We start from the raw sequence: 21,015 nt of genomic DNA on the forward strand, positions 1-21,015 counted from the left end.
AACAAAGCGGCCTACTGAGTAAACAACCAGGTTTTGAGACTTTTCTAAAAGCAAGTAGGCTGGTGGCTCCCCGGAGTGTGAGCGGCAGAGAGTTCCACAACTGTGGTGCCAGTAGTCCAAAGGAGTGACCTCCCAGGCGAGCTCTCTTCACTCTCGGGACAACCGCCAAAAACAGGGCTTCCGACCTCAGAGAACGAGCCGGATGGTAAAAGGCAAGTCTCTTTTGGAGGTACTTTGCTCCCACCGCATGGAGGGCCTTATAGGCCAAAGTCAAAGCCTTAAAGGCGATCCGTTTGCGGATTGGAAGCCAATGCAAAGTCTGCAGCAAGCCCGCTGCACTGGCACGTCTATTCAAACCAAAAATAGCTCTCGCGGCAGCATTCTGCACAACTTGGAGCCGCTGTAGCAGATACTCTGGCAGGCCCCGGTAAAGAACGTTCGAATAATCTAACCTGAGCCGATCAGGGCCTGCACAGTCAGCTTCCTGTGCTCCTCAGACAAAAGGGGAAGAAACCTCCGCAGCATCCTGAGGAGGCCGAAGCAGGTGCCCGACACTCCAAGGATCTGTGATTTCAACGTTAGCCCCTTGTCCATCTTGACCCCCAAGTTCTTAGCAGCTTGGGATGAACAAGACGGAGGGAACATATTGATGGGCCACCAAGCCTGCCAGTCTGGCTCCGTATCGCACCCAAAAAAGAGTACCTCGGACTTATCGGAATTGCACTTGAGGCTGTTCAGTTGGAACCATTGAAAAACAGCCCGAAGGCAATCCCGGATACTCTCCCCATCAAAGTCTCCTCCTCTCTTACACGAGAAGAGGAGCTGGGTGTCGTCTGCGTAGGATACGATCTGGGCCCCAAACGACTCCGCCAACGCCGCCAAAGGGGTCATGAAGATGCTAAAAAGGGTCGGGCTCAAAATAGAGCCCTGTGGGGTGATCGTGTTATGGGACTCAGCGCATAGCAGTTTGATGGATGAAGAAGTGAGAGAGAATGGTGCACGGTTTATGCTTTGCAGTATGCTGGCAGCTTTGAGCGGCTCTCCATGTCCGTTTATAGTATTTTTATACTCATAGTCGACTTAGCTAGTAACTGTACAGGGTAGTCCATTCTGTGTTTTTTGTTAAAGGTAAATGGTCCTGAGCAGGCATTAGTCGAAGGAGCAATGGTGGAGAGAACTGCTGGAATGGACTCGGTAATTAGCATCCCATATCCGAATGTCTTTGTCAGCTGTCATTAAGCGGTCATTGCATGTGGATTGTTTGGAGCTGCAGTCTGTGTCCAGCAGTATGTGGCACATCACTTTAGTTATTCCATGCCTATTTAGCTGGGGATGCCTGGTTTATTGCAGTAGACTGAGACACTGTTGGGTGATGGGCATGACTTGTAACAGCTTTGTTTTCTGTGAGTGTAAGAGTGTCAAGCAGCATAAGGGAATTATTATGTAGCCTGTATGAAATACTGTTGGCTGTCTGACCGCAGAGTGTTGTAGTATTGGAGAGGCCCAGGAGGGTTATATACAACTTGACAATACTATATACTACCCATGCTAGTTTTTGGTCAGCCCTTCAAAACTTACCTGTCAACAATGATGACTTGTGAGAGATACCAGCACATAGCTAAGTTACATAGTTGGCCCAGTTTTGTTTAGCATCCACTACCCCTATTGAGCCTGTTTTCTCACTTTTGGAAGTAAAGGTGAGTTGAGGTTGATGTAGCTTGCCCAGGATCCCACGGGTATCAAAAGTCAGATCATGTCTGATAGAATAATATGTTTACATTCTTAATGTTTCTGATTTACTAGGAGGCAGAGCAGTTGCTGCTATCGAAGTATGCATGGTTGAAATGGGTGAAGTGGCAAACTGGGGATTTCTGCAAGAAAACTTGGCATGGGTGATCCAGAAATGTTATTTTACATTCTTACTAATGGGAGATGGTGCAGACAATGGTGTAACAGCTTTAAGTTAGTAAACAGGAGATATGAAAGCCATCCAAGGATATAGGTAAATGCGTAGGTGCCGTCAACTAATGGAGAGCTATGGTCACTGGTCACCAAGGGAGAGCTGTGAGTCAGTATACAAGGATGGAGATGCAACTAATAGAGATCTGTGTATGCAGGAACGTGGCAGTTGTGCAGATAAGCAACAGCCTAGGTAAAGGTGTATTTATAGGAGACAAAAGTAGAGTACTCATTGCAGGTAAACATGATGGTGCACATAATCAAGGGAGAGATGTGCATAGTAAATGGGATGATGCAGACAGCCCAGGAAGTGACATATAATTTACCCCACTGTCTTTACAACGACCACCCTTTACAACAAGGTTGGTACCCCGCATGCGGCGTTACCATGCATTACTTTAGCACGCACTCATTGTAGGGGGTTCGTTGTTGGACAGATGTTGGATTTTTAAGTCCAACACCTTCGCTACTGTTGCGTAGACTGGAGTTGGAATAGTAATTTATACTATTCCAACGTTCAGCGCCCCCTGAAGGTAGTGGTCATAACAATGTGCTTGCTAAAGTAACACGTGGTAACGTCGCATTCAGGGTACTGACTGCCTTGTAAAGGTATGCAGGGTAAATGTCTGCAGTGTTCCGTCATACAACCACCAAGGAAGGATGTGTGTGCAGGCAACCAAGGTGCAAGAAAGCAGAAGCTGGTTTACATTGGCCCTGATGCGCCTTCATCTGAAAAGATTGTAATATTGAACACACATTTGCTCTGGGAATGATCTTAGGGTGTGTAGTGTATCCCCAGTTGGGTCTGCAGTGTGTGGGTCCTGCATGTGATATACAGTGCACAGTACACCACACACTGCAGACCACTTGGCTCTCAAAGGTTTGTGATCCTTTGCTGTTTTGCAGTGCTCCTGAAGCAATTTCACGACTCAGAGAGCGATACACAAAAATAAACGAAACATTGCACCCAGAAGTATGACAAGTGCATTTAAAAGTTCTTTCATCTGGGAGGGGGTGGGGAAGGGGGTGAGATGGTTTATTACGTTCGAAGTTCTTTGTTGTAAAGTCAGCCATTTTGTGGTGTATGTATATGCTCTTGGGATTCAGCAACTCGAAGGCTTCAGGTTCGGCCAGTCAATTAAGGGATGGCCTCACAGGAAGGGGTAACTAGTCAAGGGGCAACTCATGCACCTCCTAGTGGGCAAAGGGGGGCCCTCCGTGGAACCACCAACCTAAGTATTATATCCTGGAATGTAAATGGATTGGGGAATAGTATCAAGCATAGCATTGTGCTCTAATATCTGCATCGGCACTTCCCAAGTATTGTATTGCTGCAGGAAACACACCTCAAGGGGCAGAGGTATCAAGCACTAGATAGATATCGTTATAGATTGATTGCGCTTGCAGGCTATACCACTGGCTCCCACGGAGTGGGAATCGTGGTAAAAACGGGAATTCTGCAAGTTGTGGACAAGTTGATGCATGACTCTCTAGGTAGATTTGTGGCAGTGGAATGGGAGTTGAGAGGGGTGTGCTCTTAACCTGGTTTCCTCTTACATCCAGCCAATTGCACATACTGAGGCGTTCACTGCAATGGGAGCCATGCTGTTGGACCTTCCACCGGGTGTGTTGGTTCTGGGGGGGTGACATGAATGCTGCTATGGACCCCGGGCATGACAGGGACACAATAACAGAGAGACCAGGCGGTGGAACCACTTCAGACATTCACTAAGGCGTTTGGGCTGACGGATCTTTGGAGGGTGCACAACCCGGGAGTCCGACAATACACATTCTACTCTGCAGCTCACGCCAGGTACTCAAGATTAGATTCCATATTAACGCACAGAGGTGGCGAGGGGTGGTTCATTAATGCAAGAATAGGACCCCGGGTATATCAGGCCATTCCCCAGTGGAAATAACGATGAGAGGTCTGTCCCGTCCATCGGTACTGCCACCTAGATTGAACGCCTGGTTTTTCGAGAATAAAGAAAATGCCCAAAAGGTTAAGGAAAGAGCGGAACTCTACTTTCAGGAGAATGAAGGGTCCATAGAAGAAGCAAGTACCATCTGGGAGGCGTTTAAAGCGGTAATGAGAGGATATGTCAGGCATGTGTGGGGCGAACAATAAGGAAAAGAAATTACGATGGGACAGAGTAGAGACGGCAGTACTTGAATTGGAGACACGTTACCTGGAGGGTGGGAGGAGAGATAGTGAAATAGCACACCAACTAGATATTCGCAAACGTGAATTACAGGACATAGCAACAAACGCAGCCAAGTCGGCAGCTCTGACAACTCAGAAGAGAATATATGACTTGGGGGATAAAGCGAATGAAATGTTAGCATGGCTGGAAAAACGTGATCGCAAGAGGAACTGGGTGGCGGAAATAGAGGACAGAGACAGTAATAAGCAGTCGGAGAGAGAGGCTATGGCTGCTACTTTTGCCGACTACTATGAACAGCTCTGACTCGAACCCAACTAGGTCGGCCCAAGACTGTTGTGAACTCCCGGTGGAAATGCGTCTCCCAGTGCTGTTGGGTGATGATAGAGATTCTATTGAGAAGGACCTCACGGAGTAAGAAATAGTGCGGGCAATACAGGATCTGCAGGTGGGTAAGGCACCGGGGCCCAATGGTTTACCTGTGGAACTCTTCAAATGTACCACAAGCACAGTGGCCCTGTATCTCCTAGCCATGTTCAATGAGGCGAGAGATAGTTTAAGTATGGGCGAAATTTGCGAATTCGCGATCCGTGAATTTGCGGATTTGCGAATTCACAATCCGCAAAATTTGAAAATTTGTGCGAATTTTTTTATTTTTCCGTGTTCGCGGGGCGATTTGCGTGTTCGTGGGGCACTTTGCGTGTTTGCTGGTTTTTTTGTGTGCGAAACCGCGATGCGCCCTCTGGTTCATCACTGCCACCCTCTCGTTTTTTGTGCCCTTCTGCCCTCTGTACCACTTGTTTTTGTGCGTTTCTGCCCTCTGCCCATCTCGTGTATGTGCCCTTTTGCCCTCTGCCCCACTCGTTCTTGTGCTCTTCTGCTCTCTGCCCCACTCGTTTCTGCCCTCTGTCCCACTCGTTTTTGTGCTCTTCTGCTCTCTGCCCCACTCGTTTTTGTGCCCTTCTGCCCTCTGCCCCACTCATTTTTGTTCCCTTCTGCCCTCTGCCCCACTCGTTGTTGTGCCCTTTCTGCCCTCTGCCCCACTCGTTTTTGTGCCATTCTGCCCTCTGCCCCACTTGTTGTTGTGCCCTTCCGCCCCTTGCCCCACTCGCTTTTTGTGCCATTCTGCCTCACTCGTTGTTGTGCCCTTTCTGCCCTCTGCCCCACTCATTTTTGTGCCCTTCTGCCCTCTGCCCCACTCGTTGTTGTGCCATTCTGCCCTCTGCCCCACTCGTTGTTGTACCCTTCTGCCCTCTGCCCCACTCGTTGTTGTGCCCTTCTGCCCTCTGCCCCACTCGTTGTTGTGCCATTCTGCCCTCTGCCCCACTCGTTATTGTGCCATTCTGCCCTCTGCCCCACTCGTTGTTGTGCCCTTCTGCCCTCTGCCCCACTTGTTATTGTGCCATTCTGCCCTCTGCCCCACTCGCTTTTTGTGCCATTCTGCCTCACTCGTTGTTGTGCCCTTTCTGCCCTCTGCCCCACTCATTTTTGTGCCCTTCTGCCCTCTGCCCCACTCGTTGTTGTGCCATTCTGCCCTCTGCCCCACTCGTTGTTGTACCCTTCTGCCCTCTGCCCCACTCGTTGTTGTGCCCTTCTGCCCTCTGCCCCACTCGTTGTTGTGCCATTCTGCCCTCTGCCCCACACGTTATTGTGCCATTCTGCCCTCTGCCCCACTCGTTGTTGTGCCCTTCTGCCCTCTGCCCCACTTGTTATTGTGCCATTCTGCCCTCTGCCCCACTCCTGTTTTATTTTAGAATGGCGCCAGCAAGCTGCCAGCGCCATTCTAAAATAGTTACTAAGTTAGCTTCATCAGGAAGCACTAATAGATAAAATAAAGCAGGTGCTCGAGTTGAAGCTCAAATTCAGTTAAACTCGAGCACCTGCTTCATTTTATCTATTAGCGCTTCCTGTTGAAGCTAACTTAATAACTATTTTAGAATGGCGCTGGCAGCTTGCCGGCGCCATTCTAAAATAGTTACAAGCTTGAAGCTTGAACTTTTGCCCCCCGGATCCGTTCCACTCGCGGATTTGCGAATTTTCGGCAAATTCGCGGGAATTCGCGGATTGCGAATTTGCCGAAAATCCCCAAAATCCGCGAGCGGAATGGATTTTGCGCCCATGCTTAAGATAGTTGTTTGCTGCCACTTGATCAGCGAACCGTGACAATAGTGGTGATCCCCAAAGTCGGTAAGCCGGCGGACCAGTGCGGCTCGTTTCGACCGATATTGTTGCTCAACCTAGAAATTAAAATTCTGCCTAAAGTCTTTGTTAACAGACTTTTAGTGCCCATTCGGACCCTGATCCATCCAGGCTAGTCGGGATTTATTCCTCGCCGAAGTACCAGACTTAACCTACGTCGACTGTATGGGGTCATGCATCTGGTCAGGACCAATCCGGGTGTGAAGGCGGCCCTGATGGCGTTTGACAGTATAGAATGGAACTATCTGTTTGAGATCCTGAGGAGATTCGGCATTGGACCACGGTTCCTCTCCTGGATTAAGGTGTTATATACCCAACCTATAGAAAGGGTCCGTGTTAACGGCACAGTGTCTCGCTCCTTCACCTTGTGGGAGGACACTAGGCAGGAGTGACTGCTTTTGCCAATTCTGTTCACGCTCAAGCCTTTGGCGGCATGGGTCAGAGGGGATCCCATCATATCAGGCATACGGGGGGCGATCGTTGGGAGGAAAGGATATAATTGTACACGGATGACGAACTCTTGTATGCAACAAGGCCGTGGTATACAATTAACCGGCTGCTCCAGATTTTTGGGTTGTTCCAGGGATACTCTGGGTATCGGATCAATTGGGATAAGTTCCATTTATACATGCTTACGGAAAGCCCTCCGCCAGACCTGGGTGCTGATTCCAAACTTCAGATTGAGACTAGTTTTAAATACTTGGGCATTCAGATAAAAAAAAACAATGTGACGTTCATAGCAGGAAATCTAAAGCTACAATTGGAATGTTTGAAGAGTGACGTAACGCACTGGAGGAAACTGCGGATCCCCCTTATGGGACGAGCAGTGCTCCTCAAGATGATGTCTCTACCCTGGATACTTTATGTCCTACAAAATACCCCCTGTCCAGTGTCGGAGAAATTATTTAGGGACATAGACAGTGAGTTAAAAACGTTGTTGGGGAACGAATAGCGCTTGCTAAACTACAGAAAGGGGTGTATGAGGGCGGACTGGCCATCCCCGACCTCCAGAAGTACTATTGGGCATCGCAGCTCATGGTCATCAATGACTGGGTTTTTGCTTACAAGAATGATCCAGCATATATAGTGGCTCACTAGGCAATGGGGGCAGAAGATTATATAGGCGTACTCTACAGAAAGGGAAACCAGACGGGACTAGCACCACACACTCAACTAGTATTGAGGGCATGGAACAAAGCCATTTGATTCCTGGCATGGTGGGACGCCTGACTGAACAGACTCCCCTTTGGACCAGCGACGAGCTCCGAGAGGCGGGCCAACTGTAGGGCTTCTCGAAATGGAAGCCAATAGATATTGTACATTTGGGGGATATATGGGAGAGACAGGCAATGTTGACGTTTGCAGAACTACAGACTGAAATTCAGTTAGCGCCCACGGAGCACTATCAATACCTGCAATTGAAACATGCTTTAAGCCGTCATCTTAAAGATGGGGATCAGGTCCCAGAATATAGTCCACTAGAGGACAGACTACTGCTGGGTCCAATTCCGGAGAAGGTATTGTCCTACACATACAAAAAAATTATAAACAATTCACCAGATCTATTATTTAAGATTCGGGAGGCGTGGGAATCGGATGTAGGCCTATTAGAGGACAATGACTGGGGAGGGCCGTGCAAAATCCCAAGGAGGTGGTAATCAGGGCACAATTCTGACTTGTCCAATTGCGGATATTACACAGGTCCTACTGCAGCAGCACACTTATGTTTAGATTGAGGGGTATTACTATTGAGAAGTGCCAGAGGGGGTGTACCCAGAAAGGAACATTCTTCCATATCCTGTGGGAGTGCCCAGCCATACAGATATATTGGAAAAAGGTGGTCTGCATCATGTCAGAAGTTTTGGAACAGGAAATCCCTTTAGATGCCAGATGGCATGTACTGTGTGTGTCTAGAGAGCTGACATGGCCCAAATACCCAAAAATCTGGCTGCAGTTGGCAGCTATGTTTGCTAAAAGAAATGTTGCTGGCGCATGGGGGCGACCCAGCCGCCTAGGGTCTCTCAGTGGAAACGGGATATGGACTGGTGTTGTGCGGCGGAAAAAACTATTTATGAGGGATGGGGATGTCCCAGGAAATGGAAAAAAGTTTGGCAACAATGGGTAGATTACAGGGGGATTGGGGTGGGTATTGATCAGCTCGGCGGGATGGGCTCCGGGATTGGCTGATTCTGACTATTACTATCTGAGTGGGTTTTGATTAATAAAATGTATACTCAAATGATACTGTGCGCAACCCATTGTAAGCATATGACCATGTATGTTAAAGCTGACTACTGCTTAATAAAAAGTAGTTTTAAAAAAAAGTACTTTCATCTATTGTAAATCACATGTATTTTATTCTCATAAATGAACCCTCAAGCTTATAAATGAGTTTAATTGATGACAAATGAAATCGAAAGGGAAGCACGTTTCTTCTACACATTCAAAGTGAACATTTTGGTGAGTTAAAACGATTCTATGCATGTTTTTTTTAAAATGATAGTGCTTTTGTGCTCATGCTCACATACGAGTGGAATTTGCACCTGTTGCAGCCACATGTATGTCTTCTAAGCAACGTTTAACTTTGCTGATCACCCTATGTTTTCTGTGAGCATGCTGAGTCATGATGATAAGTGCTTCCTGGACTTAGTTGATTGTGGTGAGCAAGATCGCCGTCCCCACCCCCAACTCAGTTGTAGAAAGAAGTGTCAGTAGCTCCTTGAACCCAGCTCTTATGAGACAAGTAAATCTGGCAGCCTCCAAGAAAAACCTGAAGACAAGTCTCTTCAAGAAGTCCTTTACCTCACTTCTGAATATCACCGGTGCAACCTCCCCTCCTTCAAGAAGGAATGGCACCCTGACAACTGAGAAAATTAGCTAAAGTAATAGTTATAATCTTTTTCTATATCTGTGGCTTTGTAGCACACCTCTGCCATTTTTAAGCACTGTAAATAACACATGTATGTCTGTATGTATCTCTGTCACCTATGTAAACATCTATCTGTTTTTCATTCATCCTATCAGTTGTCATATGTGTTTCACACTTTCTCCTGCTCTCTGTAGCTATGGTGTGGTAGGAGTATTACTAAAGCACTTATAACCCCCATTGAGGCCCTGAAGCACTTTGCATACAGGCAACACGGTACTCTCTGAGTACCTAAATAACTGTAGCTTTGGCATGCATAAGGAATTACAGATTGTCTTGCTGTTTATCACATAGTTGTAATCCCAATTGTAAAAACCTATTGAGTTTTTTGTTGTGCCATTTGTTAAATACATGGAATTTACAGTGTGTCATACAATTTGAATGAAAGAATATTCACAATATTAACAACTCCGTCATGCAAAGGGAATTCGTTTGTCATGCTATTTGCCACAATCAATCAATCAATCAATCAATCAATCAATCAATCAGAGTACTTGTAAAGCGCGCTACTTACCCATGAGGGTCTCAAGGCGCTGAGGGCAAGGGGGGTGCCGCTACTGCTTGAAGAGCCAGGTTTTGAGGAGTATTCTGAAGGCGAGTAGGTCTTGGGTCAGCCGTAGGTGGGTAGGGAGGGTGTTCCAGGTGTTGGCAGCGAGGTAGGAGAAGGATCTGCCGCCGGAGGTCATTCGTTGGATGCGGGGGAAAGCGGCGAGGGCGAGGCTGGCGGAGCGGAGCTAGCAGGTGGGGGTGTAAGCCGAGTCTGCTGTTCAGGTAGGCTGGTCCGGCGTTGTGGAGTGCTTTGTGTGCGTGGGTGAGGAGCTTGAAGGTGATCCTCTTGTCGACGGGGAGCCAGTGTAGGTCTCTCAGGTGGGGGGTGATGTGGCTGCAGCGGGCGACGTTGACGATCAGTCGGGCGGAGGCGCTTTGGATGCGCTGTAGTCGTCATAGGTGTTTGGCTGGGATTCCTGCGTAGAGTGCGTTGCAGTAGTCCAGTCTGCTGCTGACGAGGGCCTGTGTCACTGGTCTTCTTGTTTCGGTAGGGATCCACTTGTAGATCCTGCGGAGCATGCGGAGGGTGTTGTAGCAGGAGGAGGAGACGGCGTTGACCTGCTTAGACATGGGGAGGGTGGAGTTGAGTATGAATCCTAGGTTGCGTGCATGGTCGGTGGGTGTCGGTGCTGTTCCTAGTGTGGTCGGCCACTAGGAGTTGTCCCAGGCTGAGGTGGTGGGTCCGAGGATGAGGACCTCCGTCTTGTCAGAGTTCAGCTTCAGACGGCTGCTCCTCATCCAGTCGGCGACGGCCTTCATTCCCTCGTGGAGGTTGGTTTTGGCGGTGTGTGGGTCCTTGGTGAGGGAGAGGATGAGCTGGGTGTCATCGGCGTAGGAGATGATGATGAGGTCGAGATGGCGGGCCACATGTGCGAGGGGGGCCATGTAGATGTTGAACAGCGTTTGACTGAGGGATGAGCCCTGGGGGACACCGCAGATGATGTTGATGGCTTCGGATCGGAAGGGTGGAAGGCGGACGCTCTGGGTTCTGCCGGAGAGGAAGGATGTGGTCCAGTCAGGGGCCTTCTCTTGGATTCCTGCTTCATGTAATTTCCAAACAGTTCATGATGCTGGTGGAAGGGATCATGAATGATATATGACTATTAAAAGAAGCAGTATTAGTTTCATGAACATTGTCAGTGTCTGTGCATGTATAAGGGTATTACAATATTCATTCATTGTCGTAGGTTATTTCATTGATGGTACATACTTAGTGTAGTGGTCTTGCAGGTCATCAAACATCTTGAATACACAAGGGTCATGCTTCACAGTTCACACTCAGTCGGTGAGCTATGAAAGACCTTATTGTGTTTCCGTAATAATGAGCTTATTCCGAGAGGTTATCGCTGTCTTATCCGTTTGGTCCAAGAAGGGCCTTGGTTCACCCCTCTAGCACCTAACTTTTACCCTACACTGGCCTGCCCTGGTGCTAGCAGTAAACTTTCCGAGCCAACCAGGGCCGCCCCACACTGCCTGGAACCTCCTGTTGTTGAACTATCACCAGTCTCAACAGATGTGTTTCGCTCTATTCTATACGTATGTAGTTCGATCGATCCTACGCGTCTCACTCCACACCTGCTGTCTTGTACTTCCCCTCTTGTCTCATATATTATTGACATGTCTCCCACCAGCAGCTCTGCCGCTCCCCTCACTGTGTTCCCATCCCTGTAAGTCTCACCTCAGCAGTCTTCCTCTCTTCATTGCAAGTCATCAGCTGTGACGCAGTAGCCCCCTCTCTCTTCTACGCTACCCATTCTAACCCTCACTTGCATTTTTCAGCGCTGACTTGCTTGGAGGTTAGGGTTGCAGTACATAAATTACATTTATATGCATAAAAGTTCCCTTTAGGCCTATTAATTGTTCTCCAGTTTCATCACAGCCACTCACATGGCCTAGAGTGAAGAGTCTTCAGGTGGCACGGAGTGCGTCGAAAGTCACAAATGACACAACAAAGAGAAAATGATTAACAAATATCAATGTTTAATTGTGATTTGGAAATTCTACACACAAATGCGGGATGACACTGACTTTTCTGTATCTTTTCCCGTGATCTCTCTCGTGCATTTTAGTTTTGTGTCAACTTTAGACTTATTGCACATCATCTCACATTTGAGTGTATAGTACCACTTATCTAAAAGTGTCTGTTATCGAAGGCTAGAAATTAAACACCCAGTGCCACTAGTTTGAACTGGGGATTTATGTATTTCCATGAGCGATCCGACCTTTGTTCCAAATAGGCCTCGGGGATTCCTTTCAAAAGCTCCAGACACTGTGCGTGGCGATGCAGCGCCTGGGAAGAGCAGCGCTGTGGGCATGGATACCACAGCCGAGAGTGCGCCGCAGCAGGACTCACGCCCTCACTGACTCCTGGCGACAAACCACAGCGACCTAAGAAAAGGACCACCGACCCCTGCTCACCTTGACCCCAGCCCCAGAAGGGCAGCGTGTCTGAAACAGGCTCGGGCCGGTCAGAGCGCCCTCCATCAGTTTACAGGAAAAAAACGAGAGGCTATTATGGAGCTAATAGGTACCCAAACTCTGAGAACCTGACCTGCCAGCTGAAAACCAGGCAGCTAACCGGCTAATTTATAATCAAATAATGTATGCTAAATACTGTTTGGAGGTAATAACTGCGCGCTGCGCCCAGCCGATCACCGCCTGCATGGAACTAAACGGTGAGAAAGCCCTGTGCCTGTTGGAGTGCAGGGGTGTTCAAACCTGAAGTGTTCTTTGATCATTCATTGGCTAAACACTTCCTACCCCCTGTTATCCTTTCAGGTAATATACTTGTTGGGGTCTGTTGTGAAACAGGCCCTCCGCCTTAGAGTACAACCCCACTAGGACCTTTCATTGAGAAACATTTACGCAACCCTCCATCCCATCCACCATCAACTCTGTCAACCCACTTCCCCAGCTCCAGTTCCTTGTAATATCCCATCCATTCTGGAATTCCATCACATATATACACCAACCCACCATACTCGGAATGTATCAAAGTGCCCACTACAACTTTATAGGACTTCAGAAGAAGAAAGCATAGTATTCAGTGCAGGAGGCCCCTTGAAAGCTACTTAGGTGTTTCCAATACAACTCCATTGTTATTAGTTTCACCCTAAGCTGTTTCCGCTCAATGTTCACCTTCACAAGCATATTTCTACCTCCTGGGGCAAGGCACTCCCAAATCGGGGGTGCAGAGCCTTTAGCGGACACGCCGAGGCCAGCCCCTCATGCTGGGTGTGGCGGCGTGTGACGCGGTGCAACCAAGCAATATCGGCCCCTGCAATTGGGCCCCAGGCAGGCAGTGACCCAGGAGTGGTTTTAACACTTCCGGGTCCCTGCCGATCTAATCTGCCCCGGGTCCTGCACTTAAAAGGGGCAACGGAGTGGTGGAGCGGTCTCTTGTGGATAGTGCGAAGTGCCAAGTCTGGTGCCGGATCCCTGTGTAACTCAGGTGTACGCCAAAGTGACAGAGTTGACGGAAGCATGAGGAATGGGCCAATTTTTAGATAAGCTTGAATCATGGCTACTCAAGGGGTGTGCACCCCTGGGGTTGTGGTAGTGCATCTTGGTGGCAACTATTTGAAACTCACACAGTCAGTCATCATTTGGTCCCACATCATCCAAAAGTTACAAGGAGAGGAGGTGGGTCGGTCAGGGCCCCGTATAGCTCTGTTAAGTGGTTTCAATAAGTAGGTTGATAAGCTGGTTTGATAAATGTCCAGGATGGGGTCCACCCCTCAACTGGATAATATATTTCTTGGAACGTCCTCACAAGGTTGATACATCGGCCATCTGGACAAGAAATCTTGGGGGTTGGGAGGCCAGACAGTAGGTGAACTATGCTGGCCTGTGGTGGGTGAAGTCATGATTGGTGGGGCACTTTGGGTCCATAGAAGGCATCTTTTTACTTGGGATAGGTGGGACAGCGGTCTCACTGGGCCCTCCAGGTGGTGCTTGCAACAAGTCAGCTAGAGGCGGCAGGGGTGTGGGCGTATTCGCTGCCAACACGCTTTTACGGCCAATCCCCGCACAGGCACGTTGGCACGAAGCTAGCACAGGCCCTTGGAGGGATAATGAGGGTGTATGGGGGTGCCTGAGGTGGATAACCTGGTGGACAGACCGGCCTCCTGCAAAAGTTACTCTGGGGAGGTATTCCCAGGGAGTGGGGCCTCTCCTCTTAGGGGAGGGGTCCTCACAGGGTGACCAGTCATGATCTCACTCAAAGGCTCAACGCTGGATACGCAGGGACAATGTTAGGTGTCGTTAGGAATGGCTATGTACTAGAGTATATGTTATGGTTAGCCACCAATCAAAACTGTACATAATCATGTTTATGTTTTATGGTGTTTCTGTGTATAATTTTGTGAAATGATTTGAATGCATCTTAAATTGTTTTGTGGTTTATTATCATAATAAATATGGCCAGGGGTTTATGACCCCTAACTCCTAACCCAAAAGTTCAAAGTGATGTTTGTGCTGTCTGACGCAGTAAGGGAGGCTGGATGGGGGTCCAGGTCACTCCATGGGAAGGGCTAGACCTCGGCGATACCTGGCTATATTAACCATAGCCATTTTTTCACAACAAACTGTTCTCCATCCACTTTCCCACCCTTACCTCTTTCACAAATTCTTTCATATTAATCCCGGACAAATACACGTTCCAAGTTCCACACTTTGAAACCCTTGTGATCTATCCTGTCTATTCCCAAACCAATCACAAGGCCAGTGGCCTGCTGACACACTTGATCACAAGGTGAAGCTGTAGCACCTGGGAACCTAGATGGTGGTTGTAAGTGACCACTTTAAGATTCAAGGCCCTCTTTCGTGCTGTGATGTGTGGCTGTGGGTTTGTAATATGGTGGAGAAGTGTCGCTCAATGATTAGAACGGCAGAACCTGATGCAGAGCTCAAGTCCGGGACCAGGGTTCAATTCCCCGCCTCGGCGGGTCTTGGGCTCAAAATTCCACGGACCTGATAATTCTCGCCTCGGTGTCTATTCCAATCATGGAGTCCCGCTCTGCAACTCTGGGCAATAGCTTGCTTAATCTCCACAACGCTAAGGATGCCTGGCCTCCACCTTGGGGGTGCCCAGGAGTGGACGCCTCACAGGGAAAGCCAGGATGGGTTCCACAGCGGTATTCATACAAGCGCCTTGAGACACTTGCGGGTGAGTAGTGCGCTATACAAGTATCAATTTACAATTTATCAATTTAATATGTACTAAACACACATGAATAGCTGTATGCCATAAAAGGATCAAAACACTTATTGGTGGAGATTTACAATTTTTTCATGAAGCGCACTGCAGCAGTTGCAAATACTGCACTGTGTGAAAAGGAGAGAGGAGGAGAGAACCCAATTTACTAAGATAAGGCAGTCTCTTCCCCTCTCCCTTGCACCTGCGCTGAAATCAGCTGCCCTGCGCCACACATACACCTTTGTGCCATGGTGCAAGGGTGCCTCAGTGAGTCTAGAATAGGTTGGCAAACCCTTCCTGTACAAAATACTATGCTTAGACTAACTTAAAGCCGTTTCCCGCTTTGTATGTGTGCTGTACAGTGAAGCACACATGTAAAGTCTGAAAAGATAGATGGAGGAATCAAAGCATTTCTCTTTCCTTGCACCTACTTTAAAAGGGCACAATTTTCTCACGCTGAACCACCCTGTTTAATTTCTTTAGTAAATCGGGCTTAGCGTGAGAAATCTTGGGTGGTTGCATGAGAAAATGCTTCACCCATGGTATGCTCCCAAACAAGTTTAGCGCTGGAAAGTAAATAGGGAAAAAGGATTTTGATCCAATTTGTGTCACATTTGTGTCACAAAACAGTATAAAATCTTAGTTAATCCCCGCATAATGTTCTGTATCAGTCTGTGCAGTCATCCTTGTCGTGCAGTGAGTATGGGACGCTGCTGATAGATTTTGTTCTGGGGCATGATGCTTTGCCAGAATGTGGATGAGCTGCAGGAGAACCTATAATGCAAAAATACTCCATTTTCAGAGCTCAGCACTCTGAACTGTTTGCTGGAAGTGGCAAAATGGGTGGAGCAGAGTTTATAGTGGCTGACCTTTAACGTGACAGGGGAAGGGGAGACCCTGCTTATGTTATGGCAGCTGTCAGTCAAGTGTATTCGAAAGGTTTGCTCACTTTTTGTACTGAGTCTTCAAACCATGGTTTAATTATGTTTGACTGTAGCTTCAGTGAGTGGTCTCGAAGAGCAGCTGTTGTCAAGATGGAGGCACATTTTCCCTGATTCCACAATTTTACGTTGTTCACTTTTGTATTCCGCTTTAATGGTTTTACACAATTTTAATGTCATGCTACCCTACTGAAAGTTAAATGTATTTGAACGATCGAATACAAACTTTTGGGCAAAATCACCATGACCGGCCAGTTACGGAATGCACTCTATGTTTTCTGTAATCGCCCTGTGAATGCAAGGAATGTCCCCTCTCTGTGCTTGTCGGGTTACTGGATTACTCTGTGCCAGCACTCACGGCTCAATCTGTTTAATCCTGTAACAAGAGTCTGCCCAGTGTGTTTTCACTCATCAGAACTCTTGTTCACCTAACTTGTATCATATGAGATGCCCTGCCACAGTGCCCAGCGAGTCGCTAATTAGTGTTTCTCTTAAGTGCAGTGGGTTACACAGTGCTCTACCCCTAGAATCAGTGATTTGCACAGCGCCCTATCTCACGGTGCAGTGCTTTGCACACCCCTGTCGCTGGTTGTAGTGGCTTTCACAGCAGTCTATCCCCGGCTGCAGTGGTTTGCACTGTGCCTTGTCCGTGGTACTGTTGTCTGTACAGCGCCCTATCTCACGGTGCAGTGCCTTGCACACCCCTGTCCCTGGTTGTAGTGGCTTGCACAGCAGTCTATCCCCGGCTGCAGTGGTTTGCACTGTGCCTTGTCCGTGGTACTGTTATCTGTACAGCGCCCTATCTCACAGTGCACCCTTTCCCTGGTTGTAGTGGCTTGCACAGCAGTCTATCCCCGGCTGCAGTGGTTTGCACTGTGCCTTGTCCGTGGTACTATTGTCTGTACAGCACCCTATCTCACGGTGCAGTGCTTTGCACACCCCTGTCGCTGGTTGTAGTGGCTTGCACAGCAGTCTATCCCCGGCTGCAGTGGTTTGCACTGTGCCTTATCCGTGGTACTGTTGTCTGTACAGCACCCTATCTCACGGTGCAGTGCTTTGCACACCCCTGTCCCTGGTTGTAGTGGCTTGCACAGCAGTCTATCCCCGGCTGCAGTGGTTTGCACTGTGCCTTGTCAGTGGTACTGTTGTTTGCACAGCGCCCTATCTCACGGTGCACCCTTTCGCTGGTTGTAGTGGCTTGCACTGTGCCTTATCCGTGGTACTGTTGTCTGTACAGCGCCCTATCTCACGGTGCACCCTTTCCCTGGTTGTAGTGGCTTGAACAGCAGTCTATCACCGGCTGCAGTGGTTTGCACTGTGCCTTATCTGTGGTGCTGTTGTCTGTACAGAGCCCTATCTCACGGTGCACCCTTTCCCTGGTTGTAGTGGCTTGCAGAGCAGTCTATCCCCGGCTGCAGTGGTTTGCACTGTGCCTTGTCCGTGGTACTATTGTCTGTACAGCGCCCTATCTCACGGTGCAGTGCTTTGCACACCCCTGTCCCTGGTTGTAGTGGCTTGCACAGCAGTCTATTCCCGGCTGCAGTGGTTTGCACTGTGCCTTGTCCGTGGTACTATTGTCTGTACAGCGCCCTATCTCACGGTGCAGTGCTTTGCACACCCCTGTCCCTGGTTGTAGTGGCTTTCACAGCAGTCTATCCCCGGCTGCAGTGGTTTGCACTGTGCCTTGTCCGTGGTACTGTTATCTGTACAGCGCCCTATCTCACGGTGCACCCTTTCCCTGGTTGTAGTGGCTTGCACAACAGTCTATCCCCGGCTGCAGTGGTTTGCACTGTGCCTTGTCCGTGGTACTATTGTCTGTACAGCGCCCTATCTCACGGTGCAGTGCCTTGCACACCCCTGTCCCTGGTTGTAGTGGCTTGCACAGCAGTCTATCCCCGGCTGCAGTGGTTTGCACTGTGCCTTGTCCGTGGTACTGTTGTCTGTACAGCGCCCTATCTCACGGTGCACCCTTTCCCTGGTTGTAGTGGCTTGCACAGCAGTCTATCCCCGGCTGCAGTGGTTTGCACTGTGCCTTATCTGTGGTACTGTTGTCTGTACAGCGCCCTATCTCACGGTGCACCCTTTCCCTGGTTGTAGTGGCTTGCACAGCAGTCTATCCCCGGCTGCAGTGGTTTGCACTGTGCCTTGTCCGTGGTACTATTGTCTGTACAGCGCCCTATCTCACGGTGCAGTGCTTTGCACACCCCTGTCCCTGGTTGTAGTGGCTTGCACAACAGTCTATCCCCGGCTGCAGTGGTTTGCACTGTGCCTTATCCGTGGTACTGTTGTCTGTACAGCGCCCTATCTCACGGTGCACCCCTTTCCCCGGCTGCAGTGGTTTGCACTGGGCCTTATCATTGGTACTGTTGTCTGTACGTCGCTTTATCTCTTGGTACAGTGGTATATTTAGCGCTTTGTTCAGGAGTGCAGTGGTTTGCCTAGCAAACGTGCCTGGGAGGTAGTGGTCTGTACAATGGCCTTTCCCCGAGCGCAGTGTTTTGTACAGTGCTGTATCTATGGGTGCAGTAGTGTCTATATCACACTGCCCTCGGGTGCACTATTTGCACAGCACAGGGGTCTGGGGGTGCAGGGGTTTACCCAGTACCACAGTCCTGGACTGCAGTGGTTTGCTCAGCACCATATTCTGGGGTGCAACAGTTGCACACCAGCACCAGAACCGCGGCGGTGGTAATTTGCACAGCCACTTACCCGGGGGTGTAGTGTGCCATACAGCACTCGATCCCAGGCGCAGTGGACTGTTCAGCACTCTATTCCTGGGTGTAGTTGTTTGTGCAGTGCTCACCTCCTCGCTGTGAGAGGTGCAGGCAGTTGTTTAGCGTGTTCGCAAGGGTTGTACCCAATTTGTGTTGAATACCTATGCGAGGAGGTGTTTTTAATTGTTTTCTGAGCTCCCATCCTGAAGCCATATTTCCCGGTATGGCCAAGGCCTCCCTCCCCTAACCACAAATCCAGCCCCTCCCTCCATCCCCAGAGTTACAAGGAAGATGCACAATCTTTTTGGATTAGGGGCAGGAAACCCCAGGGCGTATTTTATTAAACATACAGAACATTATCGCAGAAAAAAACCACTATTCCAATTATTCATTTGCAGTAACCCTTAATATTTACAGCTTTATTTACATATGCTGATGCCCAACCGTATTGGAGACGCTATACATCAGGTTTCCTACGACTGTCTAGACATGTTCCTGCGTACCACAATTTCCCCTTGAGTGAGATCATAAGTGGTCCCCGTGGTGTCTCCTGGTCCCGGCCCATCCTTGCCGTCAATTAGTTCTGTGGAGGACCCCACCCACCCGCATCCCCTCTTAGGGGTACACCTGTGTAGGGGGACCGTCTGACCACCAGGATACCTATCTGAGGCACCCCCTCGACCCATCAATTCACACCCACCAAGGGTCAGTGCTAGCTTGCGCATGTGGGGGTGGTTGGCCAGATGCCAGCGATCGCTCGCAACTCCACCCCCCCCCCCCCCCCCCCCGAGGTTCCGTGAATTCTGAACCTGTTTTATAAATGTCATGGTTTCGTTACGAATTTGATAGTAGCAAACCGTAACTAGTGAGTGCGGCAAGTACGAGTGATTTCGTCATATTATACCGATGGATTCACTATGTATTTGGGGATTTCATTCTGAACCGCGGGTTCCATTTTGTGCATGGCAGCCATTTTGCGGTTGCCCTCACATAGGCCGATGACTGCGGCCGAACGAGTCTTTAGTACTTGTACACGTTAGCTGACTTCTGGATGACCCGAGTGAACTGACCTCGTTGCCTGAAGCTGACCTTGCTAAGCCAGTTCCTTGCCCGGTAGCTGATCAAGATTGAGGATCAGAGCAGAGGACATTGTAAAGTTTATTACACACACACACACCCCTTATCCTGCTCCTTATCTGTTTCTGTTTCTTCCTTTATGGCCTCTTTATGATATGGGTTGTGGTCCTTTTATTATGGGTTTGTCCGACTTGTGCAAGAAGGAATGTTGGGCTTTCCTGTATAATTAATGGTGGGCCGGACAACTGAAAAGTGGGTTTGTCGTCATGCGATACCTTTTGTAATGATACCTATGATTGGACAATTTGTAAATAGTGGATGTTTGTCCAGAATGTGATTTTTGGCATAAAAGAGGATGACTCTCTTTAAGAATTTGAGCAGTCTCCTACGAATATACTTGTGTTGTACTTCGTGGACTTCTGTTTCTGGCTACAGCCAATAAACTCGATCTCTGACGCCACCGAGAAGTATCCTGTGTCTCTGTATTCTAAGACAGGTGAACCCGAAGACTTTGGGCGTGCCCCTGGCGCCGTTGGGCTCTAAAACCCGGATCTTCAGTTGGCGCCCAACGTGGGGTGACTTCAGCGGTACCGGTCCAAGCCTGAAGATCGTGAGGAGCTTCGTGAGGAAATTCTGGAGGAGGGCCCCCACTTCATCGACCCCGGCTACGAAGGACTGCTGCCCTGACTGTCGCCCTGTCTTGGACCCTTTGTGACGATTTGTATGGCGAGACGATAGACAGGTCTTCTGGTGACGTGACTGATACCTTAGTTAAGTATAAGTGGGTCGCTCCCAGTCCTTTGTTTTGGGTTTCTTTGGGTCTTTGATTTGGTACTTGCAATTACCAAAGCCGAGGGACTCGTACATTTACGAGACTATCATTTTTGATAATCCCTTGAAGTTTGAAGCTATATTAGTGAGCGAAGATGCCTGCTCTTAGCAAAATTAGGAATGTGTTTTGTTGTAGTTGCAACAGGGATTCCCGATTGGAGGACTCGTGTCCGATACCTCCGGAGGGAACTACAACTTATGAGCTCTATTCTAAACATGGCATGGGCCCCATTACGTATAATGAAGTATGGGTCCGCTATACTATGAAAGATGGTGTCTTAAAATGGCCACATCATGGTAGTTTCGAATCAGATATCTTAGATAATTTGGAAGTTAAGCTATTTAAGAAGAAAGCCCGGCCGGCGACGTTTGACTCTTTCCGCCTCTGGCATAAGGAAGCCAAACAGAGAGAAATTAAGCAAGCTAAAAGCGATAGGAAAGATAGGAATATGTCGATAAT

This window comes from Lissotriton vulgaris, chromosome 2_1 (assembly GCF_964263255.1).
Source record: "Lissotriton vulgaris chromosome 2_1, aLisVul1.2, whole genome shotgun sequence".
In the NCBI taxonomy this organism is placed as follows: Eukaryota; Metazoa; Chordata; class Amphibia; order Caudata; family Salamandridae; genus Lissotriton; species Lissotriton vulgaris.